The 9,767-nt window shown below is 39.1% G+C and overlaps 1 pseudogene; it reads left to right on the forward strand.

Moving 5' to 3' along the window:
• Positions 1-662: 662 nt before the first annotated feature.
• Positions 663-2,681, forward strand: LOC114632653 (annotated as a pseudogene).
• The last annotated feature ends 7,086 nt before the right edge of the window (positions 2,682-9,767 follow it).

Here is a 9,767-nt window from a genome sequence, read left to right on the forward strand (position 1 = left end):
AAGGGCAGGGCTGAAGAAGTGACCCTAGCCCTTGGAGGAGCCCAGAAGATCATGAGTGGATCTCCCCCAGAAGATCATGAGTGGATCTCCCCAGAAGATCATGAGTGGATCTCAGACACTGGATGGTTGGGGTTTGATTTTGCTTTTGATTGTGACTATGCCCTGATATTTTTCCCTCTTGAAGGAAGAAGTATTTTAGTGGAGCCCATAGTTAAGAGATTTTTAATTGTAAAAATGACTTTGAATTTTAAAAGAGATTTGATATTTTAAAGGGTTTGAAATTTTAATATGTAAGAATTTGCAAAGACTGTGGGACTTTTAAAGTTATTCAGATCTTGAGGATGAATAAGAAAATAAGGGTTGAAGCTTAATAATGATGTGTTTGTGTGTCAAATTGAAAACGTGTCAATTGTACTGGCAGGTTTTGTGTGTTAACTTGACACAAGCTGGAGTTATCACAGAGAAAGGAGCTTCAGTTGAGAAAATGCCTCCATGAGATCCAGCTGAAAGGCATTTTCTCGATTAGTGATCAAGGTGGGAAGGCCCATTGTGGGTGATACCATCCCTGGGCTGGTAGTCTTGAGTTCTCTAAGAAAGCAAGCTGATCCTCACTCACTGCAGATGACCTTTCTCGACTTGTGCTCTCCCGACGGCTCGCAGAAATGCTTCGATGACCCACAGTCCTTCACCAGATGAAACTAGTGTCCCAGGCACTGGCTCCTCATCTCACTCTGTGTGCGGGGCGCGCGTGTAGTGGTCTCGCCGGCAAAACATACACACACACACACACACACACACACACACACACACACACCAGAATCCTTCCGTAGAAACACGTTTATTCCCATAAACCAAAATGGTGGTAGAAGACGACTCCCAGCCCTGGGAAAAACCCTTATACACCCTAGAGCGGCGTAATCATCTCTGATTGGCCGCAAACTCGTAGCGCGCCAAACGCCGTGGGATGGGCTTAGCCTTGGCGGGCTTTACATGGCACATGCGCACTTTATTTGTTTACTAGGAAGAATTATGGCTGACAGCGCCACCTAGCGATGGCGGACTTTGCCAGCTCTGCCGCGGCTCCTAACAACTCTGGCCTATCCCAAAGATGTAAAATTTGATGTGGATGCTTGAACTTTAATGCTTCAAGGTGTAGATCTTTTAGCCGATTCTGTAGCTGTTACAATGGGACCAAGGGGAAGTACATTGATTATTGAACAGAGTTGGGGAAGTCTCAAAGTAACAAAAGATGGGGTCACTGTTGCAAAGTCAATTGATTTAAAGAATAAATACAAAAATGTTGGAGCTAAGCTTGTTCAGGATGTTGCCAGTAACACAAGCAAAGAAGCTGGGAGTGGCATCACCACTGCCACTGCTCTGGCACGGTCTCTTACCAAGGAGAGCTTTGAGAAGATTAGCAAAAAGGCTAATCTAGTGGAAATCTGGAGAGGTGTGATGCTGGCTGTCGATGTTGTAATTGCTGAACTTAAGGAAACAATCTAAACCTGTGACAACCCCTGAAGAAATTTCTCAGGTTGCTAAAATTTCTGCAAGTGGAGAGAAATACATTGGGAACATCATTTCTGATGCAATGAAAAAGGTTGGAAGAAAGAGTATCATCACAGTTAATGATGGAAAAACCCGGAATGAGCTAAAAATTATTGAAGGCATGAAGTTACGTAGAAGATATATTTCCCCATATTTTATTAACACATTAAAAGGTCAAAAATGTGAATGCAAAGATGCCTATGTTTTGTTGCTAATACACATCGGAAGCCCTTGGTCAAAATCGCTGCAGATATTGATGGAGAAGTTCTAAACACACTGGTTTTGAAAAGGCTAAAAGTTGATCTTCAGGTTGTGTCAGTCAAAGCTCCAGAGTTTGGTGACAATCAGAAGAACCAGCATAAAGGTATGCTACTCCTGGTGCGGTGTTTGGAGAAGAAAGGTTGAATCTAAATCTTGAATATGTTCAAGCTCATGACTTAGGAAAAGTTGCAGAGGTCATTGACACCAAAGGTGATGCCAGGCTTTTGAAAGGAAAAGGTGACAAAGCTCACATTGAAAAACATACTCAAGAAATCACTGAACAGTTAGATATCACAACTAGTGACTATGAAAAGGAAAAGCTGAAAGAGCGACTTGCTAATCATTCAGGTGGAGTAGCTGTGTTGAAGGTTGGAGGGACAAGTGATGTTGAAGTGAATTAGAAGAGAGACAGAGCTACTGATGCTTTCAATGCTACAAGAGCCCCTGTTGAAGGAGACATTGTTCTAGGAGAGGATTGCACTCAGCTTTAGTGCGTCCCAGCCTTTGATTCATTAAAACCTGCTAATGAAGATCAGAAAATAGGTATAGAAATTATTAAAAGAACACTTAAAATTCCTGTGATGATGATTGCTAAGAATGCAGGTATTAAAAGATATATAATAGTTGAGAAAATTCTGCAGAGTTCCTCAGAAATTGGTTATGATGCCATGCTTGAAGATTTTGTGAACATGGTAGAAAAGGGAATCATTCATCCAACAAAGGCTGTAAGAACTGCTTTACTAGATGCTGCTGGGATGGCCTCTTTGCTAACTATATCCAGGAGCTGTAGTAACAGAAATTCTTAAAGAAGAGAAGGACCCTGGAATGCAATGGGTGGAATGGGAGGAGGTATGCGAGGTGGCGTGTTCTAACTCCTAGAATAGTGTTTTCCCCTATCAATGAACTATGACAGGAAGCTCAAGGCAGGTTCCTCACCAATAACTTCAGAGAAGTCACCTGAAGAAAATGACTGAAGAGAAGGCTGGCTGGTCACTGTAACCATCAGTTATTGGTTCCCTTTGACAATATATAATGGTTTAAAGCTGTCATTGTCCATGCCTACAGATAATTTATTTTGTATTTTTGAATAAAGACATTTGTACATTCCTGATGCTGGGTGCAAGAGCCATAGACCAGTGTCCTGCTTTCAACTTAAAACACTGAGGCATCTCTACTGTTCTGTTACCATCAGGACTGTAGCGCTGTGTTAACACATGAGAATTTCAGAAGTAGCCTTTCTGGGGTGGGTAGAAATGATTGTGCATAAAGTAGAGAAATATCGAATTATGTGACCTTTGTGTAATAAAATTTTGTTTAAAGTTTAAAAAAAAAAACAGAGAGAAAAGAAAGCAAGCTGAGCAACCCAGAAAAGCAAGCCAGTTAAGTAACATCCCTCCATGGCTTCTGTATCAGCTCCTGCTTCCTGACTTGCTTGAGTTCCAGTTCTGACCTCCTTTGGTGACCATCAGCAATGTGGAAATGTAAGCTGAATAAACCCTTTCCTCCCCAACTTGCTCCTTGGTCATGATGTTTGTGCAGGAATAGAAACCCTGACATTACTATTCAATCTTATGTTGGTATTTCACTAAGCAATAATCAAGTTGGTTTCTGTTTCTTATGAATAAGTCAGTTTTCAAATTTTATTTAGAATCAGATTCCCAGATTGAAATAATCAGATTTCTTATCTCCTTATAGAAGTCTGACAATACATATTCTATATATTATGAATAAAGTTGCTTTTAAAATTTTAACTTAATACTAATAAGGAGAGAAATGGTAGTTGAAGTACATGATATTTGTATGTACTCATACAGCTTACTAACAATGTCTATTGGAATAAAGATTTATATTAACTTTATGATTCCAAATACATTGATTTTTTAGAATGAGATCCCTTTCCTATGCTTTGAATTATATCTGGAGCTTTAAAAAACCTATATGTAAATACAATGTTAATAGCATTCAAAAAGTTCTGCAAGAAATAGTTCTTTATTGCACCTATAGCTGATATCCAAAAACAGTATTTTTAGCTAGTTAGGTGGTGTTCTCTCTCTCTCTCTCTCTCTCTCTCTCTCTCTCTCTCTCTCTCTCTGTGTGTGTGTGTGTGTGTGTCTTTCTCTCCCTCCCTCCCTCCATCCCTCCCTCCCTCTGTTCCTCTCTCTCCCACACTTTCTCTCTTTCTCTCTCTCTCTCACACAATGTCTCTATTTCTCTAAGAAGCAAGTGCTACCAAGAGCCTATTGTTCAGCAGAAATCATTGTCTATTCATTTATTCACTGTGAATGATTTCAAACACAGCCCAAGTACCTGCATTCTCACAACCTTACACATTTATATCATAATTTGTTTTTAATTATATTTATACTGTCAATATGCACAGACTGTCTTAAGCAAACTATGCAGTTTGTCATTTTTTTTGCTAGCTTCCATACTGCTATTTTTGTTCAGGAATTGATAATTTTTTGCCATTATTTTTGCTTAGCTTTCTGTGCATTCACAATTTATTTTTACAGCAATTGCCTGGCTATAATTGTAAAAGTCCCTTCAATGTATTCAAACATTATATCAATTTCATGTCCTTGATAAAATTCTACTCAACCTGTTCCAATCTGTTCCTTTTTCACCTGGAATACAATTGTCTTTCTGGGACCTACTTTCCTCGTTTTATGGACCTATTAATATTTGAGGGGTAGCTACGAATAGAAATAAAGGAGTGTGGTCTGCATCAGCCCACTTTCCCTGCAGAGCATGCCTCATGGGAACAGCATAGAGAAAACCTAGAAGTCATTCATGCTTGTAATGAGTGAGACATTCATTTGGACAGACATTCTTTCACCATCCTGCCTGGAGAATTTTGGCTATAATGTTATCCTTCATAGACGATGCCGCATGCTTCACAGTTAGTCTTTCAGAACTCAGCTTGTTGAAATCTGTTTGCCACTGTGTCAGGTGCCTAACACTAGACATTTATGATTTCCTCTCCAGGTTTCTACTGGGATAAGAAAAAGAGCAGTATCCTTTTATTTTTCTAAATAAGAGAAAGAAATCTATGTGTACTTGCATTGTATAAATATCTACCTAATTCTATTTTAGATTTATCTAAATGTCTGCTCTTAGAGTACCAAGGTTGAGTACCAAACATCAAGCACTACAAAGAATTAAGAGGTGCTATACTTTTAATTATCGTTTTTTTTTTTCAAATTCATGTTTTGAAACCCAATACTGATGTGCTGCTTGTTAGAAACTGAGTCCTCAAGAGGTCAATTTGGTCATCAGTCCAGAGCCATTATGGGCAGAATTTATGCTGTTAATCTTGACTCTTAACTTAGACAATTAGGAATGCACACATCTGTAACTGACTGATAAGGGTGATTCAATTTTGATTTGGGTGGTATTATCCAGTTGATGCAGGCCATACATGAAAGGAAGGTGGAAGAATGAAGCCCACTGGCACAAAGTCCTTTTCCTGAGGATGTCACATTGTTGCTGACTTCTTCCATGGATATCTGACTCTCCCTTCTTCAGCTGGTCTGTATGAATGTGCATTACTGGATCTACTAAGAACTTCCAGCCTTCAGAAGACTGGACATTACCATTGTTCCAAAGCTTATTTTGAGTCTTCTAGCCTCTCAGACAATAGGTGTTAGTGTATAAGATTCTCTAACATGATGATAATGATTGAACTATTCAGGCTTCAATTGGGGAAGTGGTGTAGCAAATGAACATTTGAAATATCAGATACACTCAAAGAAGTCTGTTTCTCAAAAGATATGTTAATAATACAAGATCAGGGCATTCATGAACAAAACAAAGAAAAACAAAAACACCTAAAAAATAAAACAAAGAAACAAACAAATAAAAAAGCAGACCTTTTTATCCTTTAAGGAAAAAGGTAGAATACATTATCTGTGCAAGTGCAAGTCAGTTCTCACAAAATTATGAAGCTACCTCATGTTGAACTCAGAAGTACCCCAGTCTCTAATAGAAAATGTCTTCCTAATAAGGGTAAGCCAGTCATGGTAGCATTTTCTTACACCAACCTTGATGACTTAAGTAAGACCTTTAAGATGTACTCATTTTTCTTGGTCTTGTGCTGTTTTAGTACTTTGCTATGTACCATCTTCATTTCAGCTTTTTAAATATTTTTTATTAACCATTTCATTCATTTACATTTGAAATGATATCCCCTGTAGCAGTATATTTATTCTGCTACATTGCATTTGCAGTGGAGCTCAGTGGTTAGGCAGTAGAGGAGGAGGTGGAGCTGGGAGAATAAGAGAGGAAGGGGAGGGGAAAAAAAGAGGAAGGGGAGGGGAGAAAGAAAGGAAAGGGAGGGGAAGGAGGAGGCTATGGGCCATGGAGAAACACAGATGTGTCAAAAGCTGTCTTGGGTAGCAACTTCTATCAAAACGTTAAATATTGAATAACAAGTCTAATTGTGTGGGCACTGAGCATTTCTAAATATAAATCCTTTAGATAATCATTAAGCTTTAAGAGTCTCACTTCTATGAAGTACTATGAGAATGGTAGATATTATTTGGGATTCATCAAAGCTTTGTGGATGCAGCATGGTGGATTGGAAGAGCTATCCCCACACAATGCATCTCGTGTGTGCTAGAACTTGTACGTCTAGCTAGCCAGAGCTGAGGAGCAGTAGGAATATGGTGGCTGCCCAGGAACAAGCTGGACCGGGCACAATTTTCTAAATATCACCCCTACAATCCCCCTTCGTAGTTACCCTTCAACACCCCCCCTAATCCCATCTTCCTTCCATTTTGCTTCATTCACCCATTCCTGTCTCATGTATTTAGCATCCCCCTATGCTGGGTCATCAAGCCTTCCTCCCCTCTGGTTGATTGATATCAGATAAGGCCATCCTCTTCTACATGTGTACTTGGAGTCCTGGCTGCCTTCATATATACTCTTTCATTGGTGGTTTAGTCCCTGGTACCTCTGGGTTGTCCAATTAGTTGATATTGTTCTTCTTGTGGTGTTGCAATCCCCTTTAGCTCCTTTAGTCCTTCCTCTTAGTTATTTCATTGGGGTCTCTGGGATCAGTTCTATGGTTGGCTGTAAGTATCTGCATCTGTATTCGTCAGGTACTGATAGAACCTCTAAAGGAACAGTCATATCTGGCTTCTTGGTCTGCAAAAGTGAGGAATATTTTTGTCTGCAGATGGGATGGGTCTGTAGCTGGGGTGTTTTTGGATGGTCTTTCCTTCAGTCTCTGTTGCAGTTTTGTCCCTGTTTTTCCTTTGGACAGGAACATTTCTGGGATTAAAATTTTGAGATGGGTGGGTGGCCTCATCCCTCATCTACTCGCTGTGCCCATCTACCAGAGGTGGTCTCTACAGGTTGTACCTCTCCTTTGTTGGGTATTTCAGCTAAAGTCATTTACAATTTTTCATGGTAGCCTCTCACTTCTCTGGATTCTGGTACTTTCTAGTGGCTACCCTCAAGTTACCCATTCCCTACTGCTAAATGTTTTTATTCAATTTCCTGACCTTCTGTACTTTTCTCCTGTCCCTTCCAATACCTATTCCTGCCCCTCCCCTTTTTTCCCTCCCTCACTTCAGTCCTTTCCAAGTCTGTCACTCCCTCTAGCTCCTGTGATTATTTTGTTTCCCATTCCAGGTAGGATTAAAGTATCTACAGTATTGGTCCTCCAATACTTTTTATTAAGCTGTATATAATAATTTGTGGCTTGTATTGGGGGTATTCTGATCTTTTGATATAAAATCCACTTATCAATGAGTATATACCATATGTGTTCTTTTGTGTCTGGGTTACCTCACTCAGGATGATATTTTCTAGTACCATCCATTTGCCTGAGAATTTCTTGAAGTCATTGTTTTTAATACCTGAATAGTACTTCATTGTGTAAATGTACCACAATTTTTGTATCTATTCCTCTGTTGAGGAATATCTGGGTTGTTTCCAGCTTCTGGCCATTATAAATAAGGCTGCTATAAACATAGTGGAGCATGTGTCCCTGTTATATGTTGGAGCATTTTGGGGGTATAAGCCCAGTAGTTGTATAGCTGGTTCTTTAAGTAGAACCATTTTCAATTTTTTGAGGAACTGCCAGATTGATTTCCAAAGTGTTTTTACCAGCTTGCAGTCGAACCAGCAATGGAGGAGTATTCATTTCAGGAACTTAAAGATGGATGTTGTTTCTCCTCTCATGTTTTTATTCACCTTGTCGATTTTAATACAATAAAAGGTGAAAAACATTTTTGACATATTAGTTGTATTGCACATGTAAAAGAAGAAATCTAGTGCTATATTAATCACAATTTTGTTGTCCAGAATGAGGACATCTACTTGACAATACCATGAAAAAATTAGATCATCTTAAGTATAAGTAGCTACAAACAAACCAAAACAAAAACTCATGCACAACAAACCCAATAAATCACTTACCATTTAGACAACATTACAAGAATATATGCTTTTGTGAAATGACAAAGTGGCATTCAGCTGCTTAAAATTCTTCAGAGAGTTATCCCATTGTTTTTGAAAGTCTCTGATACTTAATGTGGTTCATACAAACTTGCATAATTTATTCACTTAGAAGCAAAATGATATAACAGTGATTAAAGCCTCTCCAAGGTCACAGGCAGTGGATCTTATTGTGACCACCTGATTTAGACTGCCACAGTGCTGTTGTCTTTTTTCTACTTCTAACACAGTGAGTTCATTCTGCTGCTTTATTAGCACCTTGAAGATATTTTTCACCTTTCAGCTTTAGATCATGAGGTTATCTCAATCTGAAACTTTTTGTCTGAGGGTACTTTTTTTGAGGGAAGAATTTGATCAGTCTTTAGAGTAGGGTTGTGAAGAATGGAAAAGAAATTAATTTATATATACTACAGTTCTAAGAAAAAAATAAATTTTGAACTAATGAAATGAGATTCTTCTATTTTAAAGTATTTCTTTTATATTAACTACTAATGTTCTAGTATAAAGAGAGTAATATGTAGTTATACTAATTTCTATGTCTATGAAATAACTTGAAAAAAGATATTTTTTATTCATAATATCATTGTGTAATTGTTTTAAATGACAATATAGTATGTTTAGAAATTTGTTTTGGTTTATATTTTATACTTCTCAATATTTAGAGGGGTAAGGCAAAGGGGTTGAATAGATATGTGGGGAGACAGGAGAGAGACCAAGAGGGCCAGGCGAATAAATAGAAATATGTAACAGCTGACGGTGGGAGTGAGAGAACATCTAGAAAGTCTCAGAGACCTGGGTTATGGCAGGCTCGAAGGACTCAATGTGGATGACCATAGCCAAGATGCCCAACAGTGCAAGTTGGAACCTGAAGGGACCACCTCCAGTAACCAGAAAAGATCCCAGTGGAGGGATGGGAACACAAATTAACCTACAAAATATTAAACTCAAAATTGCTCCTGTCTACAGAAATTGTAGGGAAAAAATGGAGCAGAGACTGAAGGAATCTTCAAACAGTGACCAATCCAACTTAGGATCTATCCAATTGGGGGACACCAATCCCTGACAGTATTGCTGATGATATGCTATGCTTGCAGACAGGAGCCGAACATGGCTGTCCTTTGAGAGGCTCTGAGACAGATGTAGATATCCACAGCCAAGCATTGGATGAAGGTCAGGACCCATATGAAAGAGTTAAGGGAAGGATTGAAGTGTATGGCAACCCCATGGGAAGACCAACAGTGTCAACTAACCTGGATTCCTGGGACCTCCCAGAGAATGAGCTACCAACCTAAGAATATACAGAGACTAGTCTGAGGATCCCAGAACATAAGTAGCAAAGGGCTACCTTGTCTGGCTTCAGTGGTAGAAGATGTCCTTAATCTTGTAGAGACTTGATACCCTGAGAGAGAGGATAGTACAGGGGTGGGATGGCCATCCTCTCAGAGTCAAAGGGGAGAGGGATGGATTTAAGAAATCTTTGAGTGAGGAGGAAGGAG

The sequence above is a fragment of the Grammomys surdaster genome, unplaced genomic scaffold (genome assembly GCF_004785775.1).
Source record: "Grammomys surdaster isolate TR1022 unplaced genomic scaffold, NIH_TR_1.0 97, whole genome shotgun sequence".
In the NCBI taxonomy this organism is placed as follows: domain Eukaryota; kingdom Metazoa; phylum Chordata; class Mammalia; order Rodentia; family Muridae; genus Grammomys; species Grammomys surdaster.